The following is a 5,121-nucleotide window of genomic DNA, read 5'->3' on the forward strand; positions in this document are numbered from 1 at the left end:
TAGATCTGGCAATGACTGCAGAACTAGTGTTGATTTTCAGAGTAAATTGCAGGGTCTATTTAACCGGCGAACATATTTGTAGTCATATTTCGCTTAGATCGTGCATTTTGCCTGAACCACCGTATGTTGTTATTCTTCTATAAAATCACGCGAGTACTTCCTTATCTGCAAAGGGAACCTCTCATCTGGAAATCGAAAGAAGGATATTTCTGATCCGTGTTCTTTCAGAATCCGGTATCTGCTATCGGTGACTGCCTGCAAATTTTTTCTACATATTACGCATGTGTGTACGTTTACGTACGTTATACGTTTTTCTGTACGTTGGCTTGCCCCGCAGTCCACATGGTTTCAAAGTTTCTGAAGTGACTTCATTTTAATTTGTCTATTTGGAAAAATTATACAATCATCGTTTAGATTTAAAGCCGTGGACCGTGGCTGTTGGTTCGACAGCTTAGTTCCCTTAGTCGGCTTCACCTCTAATTCAATTCGCGATTTTTCGAAACAGAATCAGTAACACCACTCTAACTACCGAAAAATCTTTTCATAAATTCTTTATTTATTTACATAACTTGAAGGAGCGCTTCATCTTCTACATAGGCATAACATTTACCACTAAAGAAACCGATGTTTCACCTATTGAACAATCATGGGTAACTATGCGGATTGCCATACTAAATTAATATTTTACTAGTTGGTCCTTTTAGACATATACCGCCTGTTTCCGATAGTTATATTACCAGTAAGAGTTCATTCATTTCCTTTGAAATTTAACTATGTAACGTTTATGGTCAACGTTTTATGATGCATGATTGTTATACCAACGGCAGGTCGATAACACAACCGGCTGCTTAGATAATCTTCCGAAGTGGAGCTTGTTACTTACAGCATTTGAACCTAATTTCACAAGTTTCTACCTGACTGATGTGAATGGAGCACTAATTACATTATAAATGCCTTTGTCAGTTCGGTCTATTGGACGGAATGCGATGGAAGGTACTTGCTGTTTTCTACGTGTTTCTCTTAGTTCAGTGGTCTCTGTTTCACAGCTACATAGTAGACGATTTAAAGTAAGTAAAAGATTTCTCTTTGTAACAGGCCGCAATTTTTTAGCTAATGGTCAATATTTAGAGAGTATACAGGAGATGCTTCAGTATTCCCAAAGACACTATCAACCTGACTAGTCATTCATCATTCAAAAGAGGGATTTAGTGCGATGATTTTTCACTAATATATACGAGTATCATAAACTCTATTCTTTTCAGGTTTAGAGCCGCAATAAAGAGATATCTCTTGTTAGCCTATGACAGAGCCGTAAATGAATTGGCATTATACTTGTATTGGTATTCCTATTCAGAAGAGGGAGTTTTAGTTTTCTTTCCTTCTTTAAGGCTAACGTCAATTTTCTTGCCTCCCCCTCTCTCTTTATGGTATAGGATCTAGTTGGGCAAAGTATAACACAAGGTTTTTCACTTTGTACTTTTCCCTTTTCACAGTTTCTTAACTGCTATTTTTCATGGCCAGTTAGTCATACAGTTTAGGATCCTCAGAATGTATATTTTTGGTTTGTTTGGTATCTCACGGCAACTGTTTGTTATCGACCTAGACCAACATTTGTACACGACCAAGACGGAAACCTTCCTTTTTCCTGGCAGGTTGAGACAATTACTGTAACTGCATTTCATTATCAATATCGCGCCAAACCCGGTAATAGCAATTCTGCTGCTCGTCGTTCTAAAATAAGGTGACACACCATTTGGTCGGCTACAATGATGATAACGCCCACTAAGTCGTGCATTGGTTCATGACCATGCAGATTTTAAATGCGAGGCCGACTGTGCAGACATCGAACGATAAAGCGACCAATAAGACGTCCGCTGCCGTATTAATGGTAGACCATGAGACAACGGTTTTTGTTTAACAAGACAACATCATTTCAATGTCATTTCAGAGGACGATGCGATATCATCTCATAGGACGACGTATTAATGTCTCACGATACGACAAAATGTAGTCTTATGGAACAATGCAATGTAGTCCTATGGGACGCAATATCCTCTCACGGGACGATACCACAGGATGGCGCAATGTCTTCTCACATGATGACGTAACTCATCGCGATGCCTGTCGTATCACAGGATGACGCCTTATTGTTTTACAGGACGACGCTTGATGTCCCACAGGACGATGTCATGTCATCTCACGGGACTGAGTGAGACGCGCAACGATGCTTGTCGTCCAACGGGACGACGCTGTGTGCCATTTATACCCGTAGGTATTCTTTTTATGATGATGGCTATAAGAGCTCACTTAGTCTCATCGCTGGGCCACGGGCACTGAGCGGAATGTCACAAGGTCTTTTAACGAGACGATGCTCGTCGTCTTACAAGACGCTGCCATGTCGTCTGTCAGGACAATACCATGTCGTGTGTCAGGACGATACCACGGGACGACGCCTTGTCGTCTCACAGGACGACGTCTTGTCGTCTCACAGGACGACGTCTTGTCGTCTCACGGTACGACGCCTTGTCGTCTCACGGGACGACGCCTTGTCGTCTCACGGGACGACGCCTTGTCGTCTCACGGGACGACGCCTTGTCGTCTCACGGGACGACGCCTTGTCGTCTCACGGGACGACGCCTTGTCGTCTCACGGGACGACGCCTTGTCGTCTCACGGGACGACGCCTTGTCGTCTCACGGGTTGACGCCATGTCGTCTCACGGGACGACGCTTTGTCGTCTCACGGGACGACGCCTTGTCGTCTCACGGGACGACGCTTGTCGTCTCATGGGACGACGCCATGTCGTCTCACGGGACGACGCTTGTTGTCCCACAGGACGAGGCCATGAGGCGTAAGTACCCGTGTACTTTTTATGACGGTGCCTGTAGGAAGGTCACTGCGTCTCGTCGCTGGGCCATGGGCACCGAGCGGAATGTCACGAAGTTGGAGGTTTTCAAAATATTTTTACGATTTAAATTTCTTGATCTTTTTAAACTTGCTTTGTAAACGTGTTGCTCGGCTGAGTTACAAAAGCGTACTGAAGAGAAAGCAGCCGAGCGCTGGCAACCGGGCGACATTAGTACTTGGGTAGCGCGATAGATGGCGCTACTAGTTGATGAATTCGCTTGATTAGGGCTGAGTTACAAGGGTGTTATCTCATAATGTGGTTCAAGCGAAGGCATGGACACCTAAATAACGCTCAAAATCATAACTTTGGTACAAAACTTTATTTTTCGTGCCGAAAGATTTCATGGATTGAGTGTTATTTTTAAATAGCATAAAAATTCCAAAGAGTTCAACATTTACTTTTATGCACGTATGCTTTTGAAGCGATTTATTAAAAAGTAGTTTAATTTGACCTCGAATCGAATTCAAGAATATGTCTATAGAACATGAGATTTGATCATTATGAGCTGAAATTCTATAAGTTGCAATGCGATTACGGAATGCTGACTGAATCAAATCTACACCGTCACAGATTTCCTGAATGGAATTACTTTTTGTTTTATGTTTATTACTACGCAAATGACCTACCCATGATTTTTTCTCTACAGTTGTGCTACACGATACACAAAACGGCATTATGAAAAAGAAAAACAATTAGGGTGTATTGGGTTGATTACGAAAGTAAGCTAACCCTGTATGTCACTCCGTATCCGCTTTCATCAGAGTTCTACTTTTGGAAAAACTCTATACTTTTTTTTTTTCGAAATGAACATACACAATAGTTAAATAAAACAATCTATGACAAACTATGTCTAAACATACACTTTCCTACTTACTATTTTTTTACAGTGTTTTGGAAATAGGTGGTCTCGGAATCTTTAAAAATTTCGTACGCAGTACCAATGAATGCTTGTGCCTTTTCCCACTCCTCGGATTTTGTTTCACATTGAAGTCTAACCTGTTACTAAAGCCTTTTTGTAACGTTCTAAGGGATCCGTTTCGTTTTGAACGTCTTCTATTTTATAGATCTTCAAGTCAATAAAAAATTTACCTGATCTTACAGCAGTGCGGCGTGATGTACCAGATGATACGCGGCTACCGAACGATGATGTAGTAGACTTTGCGGAGGAAGCGGGTGCATATTTCTCCTCCTGGTTGATAATTTGGAATATATCCGTTCCACTTTTCTTGCTCACGCTGTAAACAAAAACAAAATTATTTTAACAAGCGTAAAGTAACAAACGTAACTAAGTGTGCATATTTAATTTAATAAATAATATCATTGCTCGCACTACATCCTACTAAACGTTTAAATTTAAATTCCAAATTCAGTCAGGAGTATGTAACCAAAAAAAAAATCTGCTCGTAATCATATTTTCTTCGAGATAAAATAAACATACAAGCGACAAAAAGAACTCCTAATTGAAAATACCTTAAAGTAGATTGTTGGTCAAAAGTAAGTATGTACATACCTTGATGTCGTTTTCCTGCGCTTTCCTGCTGCTTCACTTGTGCTTGCAGCACTCGTCTTTCGTCTAGGTGAGGGTTGTGGTACAGGTGTAGCAACCACACCTTGATCAAAATCACACCTGTGAAATTAAGTAAAAAAATCAATACAAATCTCGCAAGCCAGTCTTAGTAGATCAGAGTTAATTACCAAAAAATGTGAGATTATTACCAAGAAGAAGAAGCAGCAATATTTTTGTTATGTTTTGTGCTCTTCTTTTTCGCCTGCGGTGACGGGCTTCGTGAACGGATTGACAGCTCGGAGTCCGACCTGAAAACACTGATAGTTATAACTTGCGTTAAGAAAATAGAATACTTATTTAGAAAATGGTTAGGCACAAAATTAATCAATACTTACATTTTAATTGTTTGAAGGTTTACTGTAGTTCACGAGGAGTAACAATGTAATTAATTCACCTAAAACCGCAGCTATTTATCCAAAAAAATGTACTGAGTTGACCGTTTTGTTATTTTATTATTTTGCAATTGCAGAGTTGTGTTATAATAAATAATAATAATAAATAAATATTATAGGACATTTTTACACAGATTGGACCAAGTCCCACAGTAAGCTCAAGAAGGCTTGTGTTGTGGGTACTCAGACAACGATATATATAATATATGTCGGAGCGTGACTCCAGAAGGACGTATTGCAGCGTTATAGTTCATA

The 5,121-nt window shown here is 40.3% G+C and overlaps 1 long non-coding RNA gene across 1 annotated transcript; it reads right to left on the bottom strand.

Moving 5' to 3' along the window:
• Window positions 1–3,781: 3,781 nt before the first annotated feature.
• LOC134805614 (uncharacterized) lies at window positions 3,782–4,848 on the bottom strand. Its single transcript, XR_010146337.1, has 3 exons — window positions 4,810–4,848; window positions 4,418–4,722; window positions 3,782–4,142 (listed from the first exon to the last, which is right to left on the bottom strand). It is a non-coding gene; the product is annotated as an uncharacterized LOC134805614 (long non-coding RNA).
• Window positions 4,849–5,121: the final 273 nt, after the last annotated feature.

This window comes from Cydia splendana, unplaced genomic scaffold (genome assembly GCF_910591565.1).
Source record: "Cydia splendana unplaced genomic scaffold, ilCydSple1.2 scaffold_45_ctg1, whole genome shotgun sequence".
NCBI classification, from domain to species: Eukaryota; Metazoa; Arthropoda; class Insecta; order Lepidoptera; family Tortricidae; genus Cydia; species Cydia splendana.